General features: G+C 39.3%; 1 long non-coding RNA gene across 1 annotated transcript; it reads left to right on the top strand.

The window, feature by feature from the left end:
- Nucleotides 1–1,524: 1,524 nt before the first annotated feature.
- On the top strand, nucleotides 1,525–8,283 carry LOC117875246. Its single transcript, XR_004645234.1, has 3 exons — nucleotides 1,525–1,985; nucleotides 2,400–2,560; nucleotides 7,788–8,283. It is a non-coding gene; the product is annotated as an uncharacterized LOC117875246 (long non-coding RNA).
- Nucleotides 8,284–23,277: the final 14,994 nt, after the last annotated feature.

Genomic DNA, 23,277 nt, shown 5'->3' with positions numbered 1-23,277 from the left:
TATTCACAGCATAGATTGCTTAAGCAATTTTGACTTATATATTGCTTGCTAACCATGCAATATGTCTATGTTATTAGTTATTTATGGCATGGGACTGGTTACCTCAGCCTGGCACAGTTCTGCTTTCCTGACTGGATAACTGAGATTTATAAAATAATGCTGAACAACTAATAGTCTTGTTCATGCACAAATAAAGGCGCAAATAGAACAACCAATTGGTGACATTGATTGTCTTTAAAGTTTCAGTGGAAACCTTTAGAAAACCAGAAAAGTTTGAAAAACATATTTTCACCAAAAATTCCCATGTTTTAAACTAGGTAATTTATGGATGAACAGATTGTTTTGTTCCAAATCATTTTGATTAGTTCCTCTAGGCACTGAGCACGTTGCGATCCCATGGTAGTCAATGCAGGGGAGGGTACTCAGCAACTCCAGGATCAGGCATTAAACCAATTATGCCTAGTCTGCAACTCATTTATAAACCATCTGAACATGAACTGTACTTAAACCTATTGTCTGCTAACTCCTTGCCAAAGCAGATATGGTCAAAAGAAGTAAGGGTCAAATCTAGTCTAGAACATCATCTAACCTGTGAAAAGTTTCAGAAGAGGAATTATAGTATCCCATAATGTGTTCTGTACAATGGGTTATGCCCAGTCAACACTGGACATGTTCTTGGGGAGACTTTGCTAGCCAGTGCCCTCTTATGGCTGTACACAGTGTCACCGCAATTCTGCTTTACTTTCCCTACACAATACTAACAGTTGTTGGGTCGTGTGCCTGACAGCTTCCCCTTATGACTCCAGCCAGGTAATTTATAGTATTTCCCCAGAAGGTGAGAGGAGTCTGATAGACTCTGAGTCCAATGATCTCAGCAAAAGATCAATAATCCCAGGCCCTGCAGAGTCTTGATCCCTTTTGTTTTAAGGGGTTTGACCATCCCCTTTGCACTCTCTGGGTTCCAGCCAAGGGACCCTGCATTAAGCAGCTGGGACCAGTTCCTTACAATCCTTTCTGCTTCCCTGGGCAGCTTCCCATTTCACCTCCCTTGTAGGCCTTTTCCATACTCACATTCTCTGATTCTCCCTCTATGGAAATCCAACTTCCTGGATAGTTTCCTGCTAGTTGGCTGCTGAAGGAGTCTCCTCTTTGTAGTCTCTCTGACAGCCACCCTCTCCTCTGTTCTGCAGGCTTCTTATCCCCCAGCCATTAGTTGCAGTTGAGGAGATAGTGAGTCTACTCATTAACCCCTTAGTAGCCGTGGTACGATGGGTGCTATATACCCCATAATGACATGTACACTGTGTTAACAGCAGTTCAACTAACATGGTTTTCTTGTTAGTGCAGACTATTGCCTTCTCCATTCCTTTCCTTTGCACTCTTAATAATAATAATATATGGAGATATGCCTATCTCCTAGAACTGGAAGGGACCCCAAAAGGTCATTGAGTCCAGCCCCCTGCCTTCACTAGCAGGACCAAGTACTGATTTTTCCCTAGATCCCTAAGTGGCCCCCTCAAGGATTGAGCTCACAACCCCGGGTTTAGAAGGCCAATGCTCAAACCACTGAGCTAGCCCTCCCTTCTTCAGTGGCCCTTGCTTATTCTGAAGATACATTACTCATTAAGAAGCTGATTGTACAAGGTACTGCATGTCCTCAGGTCTTACTTACGCCATTGGGAATTAAGGACAATATTTAATTAAACCTTGACAAACTGACAAGCATTTTCTAATGGTGGGAATTCTTAAATCAGGGAGAGAAAGGGAAACAAATATCTCAGAAATTGGTGTCACACTATTACTAAATGCATTCATCCATTCACCCATTCATCTATAGGTTTTTCTTCTACTGCACTATTATCATACAGTCTGAGAGCTGTGTTTGTTGTAGTCCCGTAACTGTACTAAACTACAGACTCTGGCACTTCTTTTGGAAGTATGAATTCAAAGTTAGAGAGTCATCTTATCTACTGTCAACTTTACCTGTAAGTATGAAATAATTATTCATTTTCAAGGATAATGTAAGGCCCAATCTGAAGTCTAGAAATGCCTTAAAATCCAATATATATTTTCCGTGAACCTCTGTTTTCTGTTTGGTAGAGTTAAAAACATATTAGGAGCCAAATTCTACGTTTAGCTATATTGGTATAAATTCTGAGTAACTCCACTGAAGTCACTGACCTAAGTGTCCTACTGTTGTAACACTAGTATGTACACAGTTCATCATTTGTCCATGCAAATGAATTATTTGTCTGTGCTTGCACATATTTTGTATGTACAAAAACCCACTGTAAACAGAGGCCAGATTGCGTATTGCTGTCATTAATGAATTAGGATTAGTGTCACATAAGGATGAAAGTAGGTTCTGTAATAAAATTTCCCTTTTTCCTTTATGAAAGCCACCTGGGGAAGCTGGCTGAAAAATTGTTCAACCGCATGATCACATTTCTGCTGAGGCAGACAAAAGAGTGGGAGGTTGTTTGTCAGCTTTCGATGGGCAGAATTGTAGCATTCTGGAATATTTCCGCTGATCACAGTGCTTTAATAACAACAAACACAGGTGCATCTGGTTTTTAGCTTTATCTTCTTGTTTTGCCTAAACTAATGCTTAAATTTCAATACAGTTAATCAAATAAGTGGCTCCCTTTATTGTAAGAAATCTCATGAAAGTAGTTATCTTACCCAGTTGTCATAGAATTTTTTTTATTATAAAAATAGCATTTTTATTTCCCTTTTATCCCCACTCACTTGATGATGCAGTGCTCCTGTTTATGTACTTTACCATCTAATAATCCCCAAAACTGTGAAAATTATTCCTACTACTATTATTTGTATTACACCAGCTGAGATTGGGGCCCCATTGTTCTAGGGACATTGTAAGAGACAGTCACTGTTCTAAAATTCTTACAATCTAAACAGACAAGACAAACAAAGGATAGCAGGGAAAATACAGCCACAGAGAGGTGACATGACCTGTTCATGGACAATGCAGTTTAGTGGAGCCAGGAATAGAATGCAGCTCTGCTGAGTCCCGGCTGAGTGTCTTGTCCACAGATTTTGTTGCTTCTGAAATTTAATTTGTTATCGGGAGGCAACTAATAGACCGTGTTTTAAGTAGATCTGTACAACTAGAATGAAAAGTTATCCATGAGCACTCAGTGAGATTCAGGGTAAGCATGTCCTGCAGCGAGAACATGGGTATTCACCATGAAAATGCTCACATGGCCAAATTAGTGTTATCTTTGTAGGTCTGGGAGTAAAAATATTAGTTAGCAGAAATTTACAATAGGAGGGGGATAGCCTGGGGAACAGTTTTACGTCCAGTGACATTTTTGCTCACCTTGCAGCAAAAGAGTATTGTGCAAGGTGTCTGAATGTAGCAACTGATAGGGGAGAAGGAATTGACAGCTGTTGAGTAGGATGGTTTCCTATATACTTATGGGCTTTATACTGTCTCCCATCAACATAGTATCTGAGGGCCTTTCACAAAAAAATCAACACCAACCGCCAAGTCCCTAGTGTATTTCATGGAGTCTCTGGCACTTCTCCCTTTTCAGGGTAAAACCTCTCCTTGGGATAGGGTTTTGGGGGTTTTAAAGGTTATTAACTTATTTTTTGCTAAGGTTGACTTGTTTCAGGGTTATTCTGTTGTTGGTTTTAGTTGGGGATTTGGGATAGAAGAAGAGGTCATTCTTGTGGTGGAATCTTATGGTTACCCTGCTGCTGTGGCAGATCCTGTTCCTGCTGTTGAGTAGGATGGGATGGCATGCAGACTAAATATGAACCCAGCAGCAAAGCCCTGGATACCTATAGTTTAGTGTGTGTGTAATCTGGATCTAGAGTAGAGCTTGTTGGAACATTTTCACTGATTTCACTTTAGTGAAATATGCTGTTTCATCCAAGACAAAATGTTTCATGGTGTGTTTTTTGCATCAATGGAGACAGAGACTGAAGCTCTGACTCTATATCTTGGTGGTTAGGAGGCTGGGCTGGGGGTGACCCAGGGGCAGGTCCTTGCTCTGCCTCATTTGAAGTGATGCTGGATGCAAATCTCTGCTCTGAATGAGACAGAAGAGGGGCATGACCTTGATCCTGAGTCTCCCAGGCCAGTGCTGTAACCCCACTCCTCTCTTGACATAATTATGTTCCTACAAAACCATTAGAAAGAATCTGGTTTTGTTCCAATGTGGAATCAGAACAAATTTTGAAATCTCAGAAGTTGCTGCAAAATGGAATTGTCATCCTCTGGTCAACTCTAATCAAGATCTCAATTTTTGTGGCTGATGAGAGAGAGAGAGCTCTGATTTGAAACCAGTTATGTATCCTACCCTGTGTTTTGTATTAGATACCATGACAATCACAGTGATTTTTATCAGGTTATATTGGTGATTTACTATTTATAAAAACTATTACCAGAAACACATCCTTAGTTCTTCTAACCAATGGATTTTGCAGCTTAAAAATCTGACATGGCATATTTAGTTTTCTTATAACATTTATTTTATACATCATGATCCAAATTCAGTGCTGGCTTGCCCATCTAAATGGGACTGAACAGTGCAATGACAGAATTTGTTCCATACTTTAGTATTTATCCTACTTAGCTGATTGAAAATTTATATTGGAAAATAGGAACTCTAGAATGAAATGTTTAGGGAAAAACTCAGAGTCCACTGAACATGGAAAGATTGAGTGAGATGAAATTTTTTTAGTTTTAAAGGAATGGATAAAAACTGGAAATATAAAATCATGTTACATTCACCTGAACTTAAAAGACAAAACTGAAATAAGATTCACTGAAGTTTATAGTTCTTAGGCTCTCAGAACCATTGCAACTATTGCAGGCTTACAACCTGATTCCAGCTTTAAGTAAATCTCTTTTTAGAACTAAAATGATGCAAAATTCACATCTTTGCAAGGTCCACATGATACTAGGTGAACTGAATAGTCATGAATGAGGGGCAGATGTGATTGGAGACAGCAGGAGTTGAGTGGATGGGAGGCAGAAGACTGTTTTCTAATTCCAACTTTGTCAATGACCTTGTGGTGTGATTTCAGACAAGTCACTTATTCAATAGTTACCCATCTGTAAAATATAAATAATAATACCTTAGAGAGGCATGTTAGCGCTATGGGAGCAAGTGCTAAATATTATAATGAACGGAGTTCACTAGAACCTTAAAATCAAAGCTCAGGAGATGTGAACCCCCAGAGAAGGAATTAAAAAAAAAAAACATTTTTGCATCTACTTCAAACCAACAAGTCTTACAGAACTTTACTCCCAAATCATTATCCAGTCTAACTTGTATATCACAGTAGGCTGGAGCTTCCCAGCACACAGAGGGAGTAAACACACTACTATACCCCTTTAGGGGGTACACGTTTCTTTCTGGTGTTGCTTCAAGTTCCACTCTGCAGGCTGGTGTTTCCCTACCTTGTCCTCCCCAGCTCCTTTCCTTGTACATCCTGTGCCCTAACATAGCAGTGAAAGATCAGTCCATTCTGCCTGTATCTTGAGTGTGCCAGGAAAGGGGTGTGAAGGCTTCACCTGACCTCCCCACCCACTATGCCTCTGGACAAGGGCTTCTTAGAATCTAGCCCTTTGTTTTGTTGTTTCAAAAACTAAAAAAAGTTGTTTATTGCATTTAAAGAAAAGCTCTCTTGTCTATTTTCTATACATGAGCAATCACGCTCAATCAAGTCCTGGAAATCTTACACGTTTTAATTAGAGAAATGGGTAGAACTGGTTTGGCAAATGTAAGGCAGCTACAAACTTGGGATGTTTGGGATGCTTTCTTATCTGGCCTTCAAATCCATGTTCAAAGCACAGATCCTGAGTGGTATAATTCACCCCACTAGAACCATGTATCTACCTACATCTACCAATGTAGCATCTGCTTTAGTCAGCTATGTACAATCATGATTCAGTCTAATGTTGAGTATTTGAAGAAAATCTGTATTACAGTCCACATCACTTCTAAATTCATTTTTAAATTAATCAAATCATTAAGTTAATGTATTAGTCATCAGATCAGATCTAAATTCCCATCTTAATATCTGCTGATAGATAAACATGTAGAGTTTCATATATAAAACATTATTTTAAAATGCTCCAGGAAAACTATATGGACTGTATTTTCATGCAGAGTCTGTCCCTATTGTTTTCCTGTAACTTAACTTACCTACTTTTTAGGGGTGTTGTAAGGTTTCATTAATTAATGTCTCTAAAGAGTTTTGAAATTCTCCGATGAAAGGTTGTATAGAAAGCCAACATTATTATAATATAATTTCATTGTTCTCATTAGGGAACACAAGATTAGAATGGAAAATCTGGCAGTCTCTCTGCTCTTTAATGTAGTGAATATGACAATAATACATTTTTCTTTATGTTGCACAGTGCTACCCATTTATTAACATATTAGCAACAACCATCTTGGATATATGAATATACTCACTGTACTTTTTTACCCATTTTTCACATGTATGCAAAACAAGGAACATATCATAGGGAAACAAAGGGAAGGTGCAATATGTAGGAACAAAGAATATCAGGGTTGAAAGGGACCCCAGGAGGTCATGTAGTCCAATCCCCTGCTCAAAGCAGGACCAATCCCAGTTAGATTTTTGCCCCAAATCTTTAAATGGTCCCCTCAAAGACTGAACTCACAACCCTGGGTTTAACAGGCCAATGCTCAAACCACTGAGCTATCCCCCCCAATGCAGGCTGCAGCTTTGAAATGGGGGACTATAGCCTATAAAGCAGTGACTCTGAAAAGGATTTAGGAATCATAAGGGAAAAACATCTCAACATGAGTTCCACATGCTGTGCTGTGGCAAAAAGGATTAAGGTGATCCTTGGATGCATAAACAGGGAACTCGTAGATAAGAGTAGGGAGGCAGTTTTACCTCCGTATATGGCATTGGTGAGACTTAAACTGGAATATTGCATCTTGTCCCGGTGTCCACATTTTAAAAAGGTTGAAATGTTTTGCCTTGATTTCAACTTTTATTTTCTACACTTTTGTACTATAAATTAATGTAAATTTCAAAAAGAAAAACCTTTCTGAACAAAAGAAAAATGGAACTTTTCATTTAAAAAATTGAACATTTTGACAATTTCTAAAGTTTTGGCCAAAAATTTTGAAATGAGAAATGTATTGAAATGGAATCTTTCATGAAAAGTTGGGATTTTGAGTAATTAAAAATTCCTGACCCACTGTGATATACAGTGACTAGTAAAATGGAGCCCCAATCCCTAAATGGGGCCCCAAAGAAGAAATGTCTAGTGGTTAAGATGCTAGCCTAGGATTCAGTACCTCCAGGTTCAACACTCTTCTTGGCCACAGACTTACTTTAACCTTGGACAAGTCACTTAGTTGCCTAAATACCTGGCCCTAAAGATGCAAATAGATACCTATTAGGATTTACAAAAGTGTTTAGGTTCCTAATTTCCATTGATTTCAACTCTGAAAATCCCACTAGGTGCCTATCTGCATCTTTAGGTGTCTGAATACCTTTAAAACCTGGGCTTTAGTTCCTCTGTTCCCCATCTGTAGAATAACACTACTACTTCTCTACCTCACAGGAGCATTGTGAGGATAAATATATTAAAGATTGTGACGGGCTCAGATTCTACAATAATGGAGGCCATAAAATTAGCTATATCAGATACTACGTAAATACAAATTGTAACAACAATGGATTTTTTTAAAAAAAAAAAGTTTCCTGATAGAGATATCAGAAGATTTACAGATTAAAAAAATAATCTAATTTTTTTGCCTAAACAGACCTTCCTTCAAAATATGTTGGGCAATAAAGAAACTGGTAAAAGAGAAGATAAGGATAGTTGCAGAGGTTAAAAGAGGCAGATCACAAGAAGTGTATACAGTCTCAGGCTTAATGGCTTTTCACGTTTGCCTGGCATAGCCAGAGCTATGAAGATTATATGACTTTCACTGCAAGGCAATTGATAGCAGAGTCTGTTTTATGAACACACAGTATGGAAACTGCATGTGATGCGGCAAGAAAAGAAGGTAACAGTGGAGGAGACGGGCTCATATTGCTATTTTTTGCAAAGATGCTTGTTTTTACATATGCAGTAGGTTGATTTGTGATGGCGAAGAACTAACATTCTGCCACATGTTGTCTTTGATGTGGACATAGAAAGAAGGAGACAGAGACACTGTAATATACTTAAGTGAGGAGTATGCTGTGATAAATGAAGTGGGTGGGGGGTAGCTCCCTTTTATGGACATCCAACCAGCCAGTTAGCTATAAAGTCCATCTTGGTGGCTGCTTGCTTTACCTGTAAAGGGTTAAAAAGTCCCCCAGGTAAAGAAAAGGGAGTGGGCACCTGACCAAAAGAGACATTGGGAAGGCTAGAACTTCTTAAAATTTCCCTTTGTGTTCTGTGTTGCTCTCTGGAGAGAGGAGAACAGAGCAAAGTCAGGGCTATGACTATTCTGTAAAAAGCTTTTTGCCAGATATGGAAATCATCAGATTATACCTAGAACAACCCAAATACATAAGTAGCTCAGGAAATGTCTAAAAAGACGCGATTAGGTTTATTTCTTTTATTTTCTGTAAGGCTTGTGGACTCCTCTGTGCTAACTCCAGATGCTTTTGTTTTCTTGTAACCTTTAAGCTGAACCCCCAAGAAAGCTATTTTGGGTACTTAATTTTTGGAATTGCTCTTTTAAAATCTAGCAAAAGCCTAAATTCTAGATGTATTTTCTTTCTTTTTAGTTTTAATAAAATTTATCTTTTTTAAGAACAGGATTGGATTTTTGGTGTCCTAAGAGGTTTGTACATATGTTGTTAAATTAGCTGGTGGCAGGAGCTAATTTCCTTTGTTTTCTTTCTCGGCTTCCCCGAGGGAGGGGTGGAAAAGCCAAGGGACCTCAGGGAAAACTTCCCAAGTGAGTCTTTTCAGGATTTGCAAGAGGCAGTTTTTCACTTGGGTGGTGGCAGCATTTACCAAGCCAAGATCAGAGAAAAGCTGTAACCTGCGGAGTTTAATACAAGCCTGGAGTTGCAAGTATTAATTTTTAGAATCCTTGCAGGCCCCCTCCTTCTGCACTCGAAATGCCAGAGTGGGGAATCAGCTTTGACATATGCATGCCGAAATGCCCAGCAGGGTTATTCCAATGCAGATCTCAATAAGCGCTGGTGGCACTAGAGTACTGAAACCTCAGAGTGAGTATGTAGGCCATGCCCCTTCTACACCCTCAGGCCTGCCAAAGGACCCTGCCTGGAAGTCAGAGTATTGAACTGCTCCCCTCCTCCACACTAGAGATAGGAGAGAAAGGATGAGAAGAACCACAAGCTACATGAGACACAGAGGCAAACCCCTCACCATGCCATATGAGTGCCCAAAACTGATGCCCAAACAGCCCTCTGCATTACTAGGATCTCAGTTGGACTCTTTCTAATGAATGCACCAACTACACTGGAACCCACCAAAGTTGTGACAATTGTAATTTAAACCATTAGGCTGGACCTCCTGTGTTCTGGGTGGAAGGTGAAAAAACCCATAAAGCAGTTTGCAAATTTTGCCTTATGGAAAAAATCCCTTTCAGATCCCAAAATTAGTCATCAGGCAAGTCCCCAGTATTACCAGAGATCCAGCAACTAGAAAAATAGTGTGGAGGGTGGGACTGAAATAGGGAACCCCATTGGCTACCCTGTCTCGCCAACAAACTGCATCAGCACTCCTCATGCTCCACTACCAACAAATGGGAGCCAATCATCCAGCCCCATCATCACCCCCAGCACCCAAAGGCAACAAAGTTAGGTGACGCAGGCCCCAGAGTCCAGGCCCAGATGCAGCAAGTGACCCTGACCTTCTCCTACCCACACCCCTCCCACTCAGCACGAGGAAGGAAGAGAAGAAGGTGGTTCCACTTGCTAAAGGCAAAAGAGGGAGGGAAGGAAAGGAGAGAAGTCACTTAAAACACAGCGTCACCTGCTCCCAATGGAGAACTCTCCCCTCCCCCTCTTGCCCCAGGAGGTGTCTCCACTGCTCCCAGCCCCATCAAAGCTGCATCCTGGTTAGCATCATGAGCATCTGTAAATTCTAAATACATTAGATCACATTTTTTAACTCTCAAACTCCTTAATAATGTCTTCCATCCTAAAAAAAAAAGGATGAAAATGCAAAATTAAGAACAAATTAAAATATAATAAGAGCAAATCCATTAAAATAACTGACTTGTAGAGAAACATTCTGTTCAAATGTAAAAGGGTTAGGTTAGGATATAATTGGAGGAGTAATTGCTATTTTAATAAGCATTAGAAATACTTTGTATGTACTGCATCACATGGCAGATTGCTATGGTAATTACCAAGCAATTTTCCAGAAGTGAGTATACAGTGAATGTCATTCTTAAATAGCCATGTAATTAGTACAAAAACTTCTCATTCATATATGCTCTGCGCAGCTACACCTAACCATTTTTCTTCACCTCAAATAATAAAATGCAATTTTATTTTTTGGAATGTGTCTTTTCACTCCTATTTGGTGTCATTCTTGTTGGGGGTCTGTGATGCATTGAATTCATGATGGAGAAATAACCATTTGCAAGACACATGTAATTGCAATGACTTTAAGTCACATATAGCTTAACTGAAAATTGGGCATGCCCCACTTCCTTTGAATAAAGAGTGCAAAAACCCCATTTAACAAATGTATAATTTTTTAACGAAGTGGGCTCAATACTGTTTCAGGTTAGTTCCCCCAATGAATGGTGTTCGGGCAATCAATTCAAATATTCATTTTCTGCCTCAACTAATGTGGTTACAAATTTGCAGTGTGGTTTAAATAGGTAACTTTCTAATTAGTTTTTTTTCCTAATTTTAGCATAGCTATTTGCAAAGAAATTCAACAGTAAAGTACACTTACATTTTCATTTGTGGTGGTGACAAGCAATGGGTACTGCATATATTACTTGGTACCTTAATAAATGGATGGAATGACCCTCTGTCTGAAGTTATTTAATATTAATAATTTTGTCTTCTACAGCAATGGATACAGCACTTGGTGTTTTCAGACATTTTCTTTTCACTGTCTCAAACCAGTAACTACTAAAATACTAAATATTTACATAAACATATACTGGGAAATTTATTAGACATAACTTCCTTACTATGTGTGCAAATTTATTAATCAGACTGACGTGTATAATGCTTTTGGGACCTATTCAAGAAAGCACTTAAGCATGTGCTTAACTTTAACTGCATGTTTCAGTCCCACTGGCTTCCTGAATTGAGGCTTGTGTGTGTTCATGTTCTACTCCTGAGAGTCTTTCTGAAGTCAAGCCACTGCAGATCTCAAGTGGGTCTTGCTCCAGTTAAGTTCTGTAAAAGTTCATTTTGCAGAAGATTCAGACCCGTGCAGAATCTGCTGCAGTTTTTTCTTCACCAGAATTTCTAGTGGTGATGAAGGTACAGTATGTATCATTTTAGCATTTTAGCCCCCTTTTCAGTTTCAAGTAATCAGAATGATTTATTTTATCCATAAATATATTTTGAAAGCTCTACCTTTCTTCTCAATTCACCCCCACAAGGATTGCTATCTGATTTGGTGATACAGAGAAATCCAAGTTTCTGATGCAATTCAGAGAATCATTCCAAACACTTATCAGGTGTATTATTTTTCAGTCATACCTCGGGCTGCAAATCAGGGATCAAGACCCCATTGTGCTAGGCACTGTATTAACATTCAACAAAAAGATGATACCTGCTCCAAAGAATGTTTAATCTAAGACTGATGACTGTTCTTGGTGCAATCTCTATAGGGGCCCTAACTTTCTCCTAACTGGTCCCCTTCAATTCACCTACAGTTAGACCACAGTTTTTAACCTAAATTGAGTCTATCAGCCCTTAAACGCAAGAGCTTACAGTCTTATTTTATCTCCTTGTCAGTTTCTTAGCATCAGTCTAACACAGGTATGTTGCCTCTCAGCTATCTCATGCTTCTCCCTACTTCTTCCTTAGAGCTAGGTTTGTTTAATTTATTGGTCACAGCTGTGGGTGCCTGCCTCCATGATTGGCACTTCTGACAGCTCTATGGAGAGTGATCAGCCTGATTGCGTGTAATCAAGGAAGACACTCCTCTTTCTTCTGCTCCTATACTCAGTATGGGGTTTGTAAACCCCATTACAGAGACACAACCAGTGGCTACAACAAACAGATGAAGGGGGAGCACAGGGTAACAAAGCCTAGTATAATGTCAAGCAAAGTACTTAACCTCAAAAAGTTTTCTGAAGGTTGGTTAGAATGCAAGATAAATTCTGTGAAGAAAGTTCCATTAATGTTCAGGATGCATTTTATAAGCATATTTTGAATTTGAGTTTTGGATCATGTATGTCCCTCCTAATCAAGGGAAGAAAGTACTGGGCACAGTTAGTTTACACAGTGCTGTGCATTTAAAGGAACACTGCATATCACCACTCCATACACTTCATATCACCAGGTGCATACATGAATTTTATTGCACCTGACCCTGCCAGTAGTGGCCTTGACTTAAATGGGACCACTCATGTGAGTAAACGTTACAGGACTGGGCTGTAATTATACTGATAGGTATTTGTTCCATTCATCACCACCATTTTGCATTATCTCAAAAGCTGTCTAAGGAAAACATAAAAAATAGTCCTGAACTCAGAACCTTCTTCTCAACAGTAGGCTGATAATGCCTTGCCCCAGCAAAATTTATTGTAGGGTTTTCCCAACTTACTATACCTTATACTGCACAGAGATTTCTCAGAAACTACCTTCACTTTGGAAAACATTTTTGATAAGCCAAAGTAAGACTTCAGTTTAAAGTGTGTCATGCCACAGAAGAGAGCTGACTAGCCATCTCCATTGCATACACTGAGTGCTGTATCACTGGCAGCCGTGAGAGGAATTCCCCCACCAAAGAGCTGCAGCACCAGAATTGTTTCCAGCCCTGAACAAATACAGATACTAGCCTTTTTCTCATCCTGGTGTGAATCCCGCATTTGTCCTTTCAGCTTCACTGCTGGTTAATAAAAAAGTCATTCAATTTTCCATCTTACTTTTTAGTTTTAATTAAATCCTCCTCTGCCCAGCTTATCTTGCTCTTTTGCTTCATTTCAAGAGATATGTTCATTATGTGTCTCCAGAAAATAGAGACCATCTTTCTTATTTTAATATCTCTCCTTTCTAGTTTCCCTCCACTTGCGTTGCTTGAATAAACATCTCCAACTGGAGAGGATGATAAACATTGATAAAGAAGACAAAAAAGCCAATTGCATCCCACCCAGAACATAATAGCACTAATGATCTCTACTGCTATTCACCTGATTTATAGGTGCAAAAAAACCTGCAGAAAGGGTTGTTTATGCCTAGAAGCTACTAAATCATGGCTTGCTTTTTTTATTTGTTTGTTTGTTTTTTTCCCTCTGAGCATTTATTATTCAAAAAGCCACAGAGGAAAGATATTACAATGTTCAACATGAAAATTCAGTACCCTGATGAGCATAAAGTGAGTGAATATGTTACATGGGAGTAGTATGGATTGTACTGTAAAATATATTCAGATTAGTAAGTGACTTGCCCAGTTGGAAAGCACATCATGAGCAGGGATACAAAGGAGACAGTGGAATGAATAGGCAACAATGTACAGTGTGTATGATCATTATGACATAAGTCATATCCTTCCTGTTCATCAACAAGACAACCCAGATTGTATCATCATGGAACAGGCCTTCATTGTGGATGGTGCAGAGGTACCCTGCCTCAGGGAGGCACTGTGCCCTTGGAGCTCCGTTGCATGTGCTCCTTGGAGGGATGCAGCATAGGCTCACCTCTATGGCTGGTAGCAGCACTATGGGTGAGTAAAATGTGGGGCCATGGTCAAGTCTTTTAGCCACCCTCTTTGAGTGGTGTCTAGCAGGAATATTTCCAGGTTTGAGACTATAGCCTGCCCACTGTGTTTGGGCTCCTTGACCCACTCCCCATCATAGATCTGCATAAAGGGCAGGCACATTTCTGCCTTCAGAAAGGTGCATAGTGAAGAAAGAATCTCAGAAGCCTGTCCAGAAAGGTACAAATGTCCCCTCCAAAGCCCTTTCCTCCTCTCACATCCAGTGTCCAGAGAAGAGCTCTGCCAAACATTGGCTAAACCACAAGGGGACATTATATTAAAGCTTTTCTAACTGGGGATGTTGGATCTAAATCCTAAATCTGTATTTATCTCAGTAATGAGTTATGGCTAAAATCTGTCATTAGGTCTATCTTTCTTTATGCCTAGTGAGAGACACCCTTTATGAGTACTACTAGTTATCAGTGGAAGGGATTTTGAAGTTACATATGCTGGCATGCACTAGTGAGATCAAACTGTGGCACAAGCATGATTTCAACATGTCAGACCTGCTAATATCTCATCTCATGCAAATTACTGGACATTTCCTGATTGAAACTTCTCCCTGTTTTGCAGTTAGTCTAATGAGTATCAAGTCCTGCAAGTTTTTACCAACTGTTTTCCAAATCTTAATTTACTGAAATAGTCTTCTGTCTAAAATGTTTCCATATTATTAAGGTTTACAGCTAGATTTTTAATTCCCGTTCTTTTTCCAATTAAAGTATCACACAGGCTAAAATCAGCCAGGGATTGAAAAGTAGGCTCTAACTAAATGAAGGCCAAATGGAATAGATTACTAATTAGAGAGCAGTCAGAGCTTCCAGTATAAAACTTACACACTTAGAACCTATGAACAGACTATATTTAATATCTGAAAGAATGAATAAACTAGGAATCAGAGCTGCAAACTCATGGTACTGTTTCTCTGGATATGAAGGATTACATCTTCTGATTTGGTCCTACAAGAATATTAAAACATTCTGGAATAATGTGCTGAACAGAATGAGTCTAACTTTGCAGTCTAATATCATCTTGTTGAAATCCCTGTGTGTTCTTCGGTTTGGTACAAGCCTCTAGAAGTAAAACAAAAAACTGGATCTGAACAGGCAAAGAAAATAACACTTTGATACCACGTGAAGATATGGGGTGGAGGTAGAGTTCTGAATCCTTTCTGGAAGACTTTTAAAATAAGGATGGTATAAAATGCAGGAACAAAAATGAAATGCCAAACAAAGATAGATATAAGAAATGGTTTTCTTTTACAAAGGCTGAAGATCACTACCTCAACAGCCTCACTGAGAACTTCACACCACACAAGAGTCACCTTAGGATGAACCTCCCTTGACTCAGTAGGTTTGTTTTTTTATAGTATGTGTAGCTATCCAGTCCTATCACAAGATTAGATGCACACGATAGAAAAACTCACAGTTTAATTTTAAGAGTTCTGGAAGTTTTTAGTCTTCCTAGTGAGATCACAGAGAGAAGGTGGAATCAATCTTATTATATTCAATATAAACTTTTTAATAATCTTCTAGCCTTAAAAATAAAAGATATTATTTTTCGTGGTATGAGCAAGTGACTCCAAAATTGCCTTTAGGTTTCAATTACCAATTCCAGGTTTCATATTTCACTTAGGGTATACCTTGAGAAAAGAGTAGGTCAATGGAAGTTTTGTCATTGACTTTGGGGGACGAGGCAGAATTTCTTGGTTTGCTGTAGCATGTTTCTTGAAGAGGCTAATGTTGCTGTCAGTCCTAAATTAACTAGAATGGAGATATTGAATTTATTTTAAGATTAACCTTCCAAAAATATTTCAACAGCGGAAACCAAATTTCATAACACTGCTCTACAGCCAAAATGCTTCTGAAATAAATGTGGTCCAACTTTAGTAATTCTGGGTCACTGAGAACGAAAATGATGCTTAAAATTGTTGATTGGTTCTAGTTTTCAAGATATGCTATTGGGTCAGTATATACAACCCTTGACTTGGGAATGGCGGAGGATAAGTGAGTTATAAAGGGAAGGGATCTCAATTTAAACCAGAAATTACTAAAATACATCTTTGACTGGATCTATGAATAAATCTATGACTGGGTTTGGACAGTACTTGCTTTTTAGGCAAAACAATGAATGATGCAATCTGAAGCTGGTATTGCGTCATCCATTATATGAATTGCATCATGTTATTCCTAGAAGTCATGGATGATGCAATCATAACGAAGCTTACATCACTCTGCTGAACAAATTGCCCTATATCAGCTCTAGAAATCATACAGTGTTGTGCTCTCTTATTTGTCAGTGTTTGATTTTGCAAAGGGACACATTTCTGTTTAGCCAAAGTGAGCAGAGATGCCTCGTACTTGTGTGAACAGTGCAGATAACTTCTGCTATGTTTGTGGTGAAGTGACTTTTGCATCACAAAAGCGCAGTATAACTACTATGGTTAAGAAAGCCTATCACCTTTATTTCGGCTGCAAAATTGGAGATCAGGACAAGAGGTGGGCCCCACACATATGCTGCAACACTTGTGCAACAAATCTTCACCAGTGGTTGAACAGGAAAAGGAAATCTATGCCTTTTGCAGTGCCAATGATTTGGAGAGAGCCAACAGATCATACCAGCAATTGTTACTTCTGCATGGAGCCTCCAGTTGGGAAAGGTATGTCAAAGAAGAAAAAGTGGACTGTGCATTATCCAAACATTCCATCAGCTATATGCCCAGTACCCCACGGAGAAGGACTGCCGTTTCCTGATAGACCAGAATCATTCTCTCTTGAGTCAGATGAGGAAGAGGAAGAGGATGAAACTTCTGGTCCTGAACCATCAATGTCGCAGGACCCGTATTTTCTCCCATCCTCCTCCTCTGAACCACACCTCATAACACAAGGTGAACTGAATGACCTTGTCAGGGATTTGGAACTACCCAAGAGTAAGGCAGAGCTGTTGGGCTCCAGACTACAGCAGTGGAATCTCCTGGCAGGTGATGTTAGGGTTTCCATGTTCCGTGACCGTCAAAGGGATCTTGTCCCATTCTTGTTCATGGAAGGTGATCTTGTAGCCTGCAACAACATCGATGGTGTGATGGCAGCCCCCAACATCGTTCACGATCCAGATGAGTGGAGACTGCTCATTGATTCATCGAAGAGGAGTCTTAAAGCTGTTTTACTGCATAATGGCAATGTTTTGCCATCAATTCCAGTTGGTCATGTAGTCCATATGAAGGAAACCTATGACAACATGAAACAACTTTTGAGGTGCATAAACTATGACCAACATCAGTGGCAGCTCTGTGGCAATTTGAAGGTTGTTGCTCTCTTCTTGGTCTGCAGACTGGATACACAAAGTACTGCTGTTTTCTCTGCGAATGGGATAGTCGTGCAAGAGATTCCCACTACATCAAGAAAAATTGGCCACTCTGACAGTCATTGGAACCTAGGAGGAAAAGTGTTCAGCATCCACCACTTGTTGAATCAAGGAAGATTTTGTTACTACCCTTACACATCAAGCTGGGTCTGATGAAGAACTTTGTCAAGGCCATTGACAAAACACAAGCAGCTTTCAAGTATCTCCTTGGAAAATTTCCAAGGTTAAGTGAAGCTAAGAAAAAGGAAGGTGTCTTTGTTGGTCCTCAGATTCGTGAACTTCTTCGAGATGATGCATTTGACCATGCACTGCGTGGCAAGGAAAAGACGGCATGAAAAGCCTTCCAGTTAATGGCAATAAATTTTCTCGGAAACAACAAGGCAGACAACTACAGATTGTTGATGGAAAACCTCCTCAAGGCATACAAAAGCTTTGGTTGCAACATGTCACTAAAGATACATTCTTTGCACTCTCATCTAGATTTTTTTCCACCGAACTGCGGAGCAGTGAGCGACGAGCCCGGCGAGCAATTTCACCAGGACATTGCAACAATGGAGAAACGCTATCAGGGCAAATGGAGCCCATCAATGCTTGCAGACTATTGCTGGACAGTGACAAGAGATGCTCCATTTAATGAATACAAGAGACAAGTCAAGAAGCGCTGAGTAGACACTGAATAGGACTAAACTATGTACATAATAGTTCTTTGCCTTTTGTTTCATAATAAATTTTATTTATATAACCGTTTTGCTGATTTTTAAAGTGTTAAATAAACAGGACAGGTGAAATATTATCATGTAAAGCAACCATAAACACATGAAAAGACCTAGGTTTACAATTTATGATTAAAACTCTACTATCTACACAATATACACAGACATAAAATGTAAAAACTTAAATATCTTAGAAACAAGTAGCTAATCAGTTGTTTTACTTGTCATATTTGAATTCAGCACATCAAAATACATAATAAATAGCATATTTTATCTCTGAAGCAGACGACTTCTCAAAAATTGTAGACCAGTGTAATCAGAGCTGACATGCAAACCTCTGGGGTGAAATCCTGGGCCCACTGGCAAAATTTCCATTAGCTCCCATGGGGCTATGATTTCACCTCTGCTTTCTAAAAGTATCTAATGTAGCAGGCTCCCATCTCACACAGCTCATTTGCTGATAATCTTGCACCACTGGTTAGAAGGCCAGTGACTGAATTTTTAAAGCCAGCTTTGAAATAAGCATTGATGGTGCGCCTTCAAGAAATTTGCTTGAGCTCCTGCAGCCAGGAATATGGAATGCCAGCACCCCCTTACTACGTCTTTCTATGGCATGTAAGTATTTCTTGTATTTGTGTAAATACTGTAATAATTAGGGTAGAGCCTGAGAGAATCAGTTTGACAGAAAGCGCAACTGAGGAAGCTCATTAGGGAGGCTGAAGTAAGAAATTAATTTTATTTTTAAGCTTATTAGAGGAATTGTCAATGTCTACATAAAATTATCAATGCTTACACAACAGCCAACTCTCTTGAGCATCATGAAAATTAAATATGAAAAACAGAAGGAGTCAAATTCTCTGCTGATATAATTGTGTGAAACCTCACTCAAACCATCAGAGCAGCACCCATTTAATCCCAGCAAAGGATCTGGCCCAAGGTTTTTAACTCACAAACAATTACCATCATTATATTGTTCAATTACACTAGTGTATTATTTTCTGCAAAGATTTAATAGCAGCTCCACTTCAATCTTTTTTTCCCGTAGAACATTTGGATTTATTTGATTATAAATAACATAGTAGTTGAATTATTACAGGTTGTTTCATATACCTAATTAATATTATTCTCTTTTAAAATATATTACCTATGTGTGTATTATTATGTATGAAAAGGCAACTTTCCTTGTGTTCATGAGTCCATATGTAATGTAAGGCCCAAATGTTTAAATGGCATTGCAAATTTGCCTAAAATGTAAGTTTCTGTATTTTTAACATCGCTATAATATTCTAGAGATATTGAAGAAGCTTCAGGTCTGTTCAGAGACTTATTTATATAAAATGACTGAAATTATTATTTTAATGAAAAGGCTATAATAAGAGCAACTAATAAGAACACATACAGGCAAGACAAAATAACCACAAGCTAGATACAGGTCAGCTGATGCCAAGTTATCCCAAAAAGGTAAAGAGCATGATATTTACATCTGTGACAGGACATGGCAACTTACGAATCCAAAGTGCAAGATGCCTGATGTCCTGTCAGACACACATAGATGTGGTGCACAGAAGGTAACAAATGGGATAAAGAGACTAAGAGAAACAATGAAACGACCATGATTCTGACACAAAACTGCTGTCCTGGTTCAAACAGACCAAAACCAAAACAAACAAAACTATGAGTAAGAAAACAAATGCACAAAGGTAAATCATTGGTTTATTCAATGATTATACGAGGTCATCTTAAGAAAAATAGTAGTGCATGACCTCATGTAAAACTCTTATAAGAAAAGATAGCAGATGTCAGATATATGTATCATTTGAATGTGATCTACAACTAAATTGTATGGATTTTATTTATAATACTGTGGCAGTATATACAAATAATTAGAAGACACAAGCCTTTTCTTTTTTTCTTCCTAGATCCTAGTTCTATATGCACTGTAATGTCCCAACCTGTGTTGTGCTATGTTTTATAACAACCCTCTAAAGAATGGAAGCAGTCCATAGGAAAGTGCATCAGGAATGATTTAGTATGAATAAGGCATGGTTTCCATAGCATCTTGTGATTTTCATAAATAATAATAATACAGAAGTTTTTAAAGCAGGGCCAAATAATAAGCAACACTGCTTCCCTGAAAGAAGGGAGGGCAATTGCAATAGTTATTTAGGGATGAATGGGAACAATTATCCTTGAAAATCAAATTGGACAAGACAATAGGTATAAAATGCAGGAAGTAAAATTGAGATTAGATGGTATTTAGTAGGAGCAGACCTCAAGATATGTAGTGAGGGTTCTTATTGCTATTCAGATCCATAAATCTAGGTGTGAAATCCTGACTCTGTTGAAGCCAATGGATTTTACCCTCATATGCTCATACAGACTTTGTCTGAACCCCTTGTGACTTCAAAACACTCAAGGGAGCACATAGATTGTCAGTTCTTGTGGGTCTTTGTGCAGGCACAATGGTGTGAGGCTCTTTGCATTCTCCACCTATGCAATAGCTCTCCCTCTTTGTGAGTGCAACTCCATGAACAGTTCTCCTGTGTTGTGCTCTGCTGCATTTGATTTGACCCAAACAACTAACTTTTTAACATAAGATAAACTAGGGAATATAGAACATGCTTCCCAAGAAAGCAGCAGGCTCACTTTCTCTGGAAAGCTCCAAGACAAAGCTTGATAATGAAATATTGGAAATGGCTTAAACTTAATAAGATTATGCTTCTGTGCAGGAGGGTGAAGATGGTGGAGCAGGTGACCTTCCAAAGGCTCCCTTCTAAAACAAATCATTCCATGGTTCTGTGGAGACAAAATAACCATCTTGTATGGTTTGCAAGAGAAGCAACATGTGTATATAAACCAATACTTCTAACCTTTAAGGGTCTATTGCTTTTGCTAGACCTGCAAATCTAGCTGGAAGTGATTGATGAACTATTTGATTCCAGGGCATCCAGGCAGGAAACAGTTGCATTAGCAGCTCTCCATTAAGTGGACTAGTCTAGTGACCTGAATTAAAATTGTTATATACATGCTTTTATGGACACCTTTTACGATTGCATTTTATAGGTTAAAATATACATAATTGTTAATGAAATGTACATCCTGTATAGTGAGTCTAATGCAAATACCATTCTCGCTCAGTTCAACATTTTCCATATTTTGTTTGTTACTCTGTTATCAAAAGCTGTCGCTGGTGGGTGCTGAACGCCCACTATTTTTTTCCTTGGGTGCTCCAGCCCCAGAGCACCCACTGAGTCAGCACCTATGCTGCCAGATGTTTAAGCCTTGGGAGAACTTGTGGCCCCCATGTTACACCTGGTGGCTTATATACATTTGCAATTTGAAACCCACCACATTGGAATGGGGATTATTGCCTAGACCTGTGCTGCTGGGTCACGTCATTTGCCAGTTGCCTGCAACCAGTGGCATGTACTGTAGTTAGTGATTTTCCACATAGCCAACATCGTTCTTCGTTGATTCAGATGGGAATGCATCTTCTGTTTATAAGGAGCATACCAAAGCCTACATAGAACTTTCAAAGGCAGATTGGAGCTCCTTTACAGGGTATTTAGAATGGAGCTTTGTGACCCTCCCATTAAACATAATCTCTGTGGAAGATGCAAACTGTCATATCTGCTGTGCCATTTTTAAAGCTGCAAGTGCAACAATTCCACGCAGCTTCTGACCAGTGTACATTCCATGTTTGAATGAGGATTGTGCAGACTTGCTGAGACAGTATGAGCAGTCAGGTGATCCGGAGATTGTGGACCATCTTATAGACTCATTGAATGCTGCTCATTGGGCTTGATGGGTGGAAGTGACACTGGCGTATGACTTTTCGTGGTCATGCTGGAAGAGCTGGAGCTTAATTCACCAAGTAGGTGCAGCTCAACGTCCTTGTGCACAAAGCAGGCCAGCAGTTACTCCAAATCAGATTGCCAGTCACCTACTGAAAGTCATCAAAGCTCCTGATGACAGAGTTGTCAAAAGACAGGTACATGATGAGTGATGGCGTTTCTTAAGGAACAATTCAGCTGATAGAAAGATGGAGCCATTAACCAGTCTGGAATTGGATAAAGTCCTGAATGATTTAACAATGGGTACAGCTCCCGAATATGACAGAATTGCACCTGAATTCATTAAACATCTGGGTCCTCGTGCATGAGAATGGCTCATTTGTTTTTTTCAACAGAGTTCTGTGGAAATCCAGACTGCCTAGAATCTGGTGCCAAACGAAGGTCATTGTCTTGCTGAAACCTGGAAAAAACACACACTTGCCTTCAAGCATCTCTTGCCTTCAAGCAATTTCACTTCTAAGCATCTGTTTCAAGGTGCTTGAGCATCCAATTTTGCAAAGAATTTCACCATCTGTGCAGGCCAGCCAACAGAAATTCTGGGCCCCAGGGCCAGGGCCAGGGCACAACAACCTGCTCGGAAAACCAGTCAGAACAACATGGGGCACCATGGCCCAAATGTTAGACATTTCAGCCTTAGCGCTTTGTTATTCAGCAGCGGAGTATTGCGTTTCAGTCTGAGCTTGCTCATGTCACACAAAGATGATTGATGTACAACTTCATTCAACCATGCATATTATTTCAGGAACTCTTAAATCTATTCCTCTACCACGGTTACCACTTCTCTGCAATATTGTTCTGCCCAGTGTTTGCAGAGAGGAAAGAATATCAAAGCTTGTGACAAAATTGCATGATATGCCACATCTACAATTAATTAAAGACTTGTTTAATCCACAATATGGTCGTCTGTCCTCACATCATCTGTTGTCGGACTTCAACTACCCAGACATCTATTGGCACAGATTATCCAACAAGTTCTTAGAATGTATTGGAAGCAATTTTTTATTTCAGAAGGTGGAGAAAGCTACTAGAGGGGAGGCTGTTCTAGATTTGATTTTGACAAATAGGGAAGAACTGGCTGAGAATTTGAAAGTGGAAGGCAACTTGGGTGAAAGTGAACATGAAATGGTAGAGTTCATGATTCTAAGGAATGGTAGGAGGGAGAACAGCACAATAAAGACAATGGATTTCAAGAAGGCAGACTTTAGCAAACTCAGGGAGTTGGTAGGTAAAATCTCATGGGAAGCAAGTCTAAGTCTAACTGTTGGCAGTTTTTCAGAGAGACATTATTAAGGGCACAAGAGCAAACTATCTCACTGCGTAGGAAAGATAGGAAGTATGGCAAGACATCACCCTGGCTTAACCAGGAGATCTTCAATGATCTAAAATTCAAAAAAGAGTCCTACAAAAAGTGGAAACTCGGTCAAACTACAAAGGATGAATATAAACAAATAACACAAGTATG

Source organism: Trachemys scripta, chromosome 3, assembly GCF_013100865.1.
Source record: "Trachemys scripta elegans isolate TJP31775 chromosome 3, CAS_Tse_1.0, whole genome shotgun sequence".
Taxonomy (NCBI): Eukaryota; Metazoa; Chordata; order Testudines; family Emydidae; genus Trachemys; species Trachemys scripta.
The sequence above is the reverse complement of the archived record's forward strand: the minus strand, read 5'-3'. Positions and strand labels throughout refer to the sequence as shown.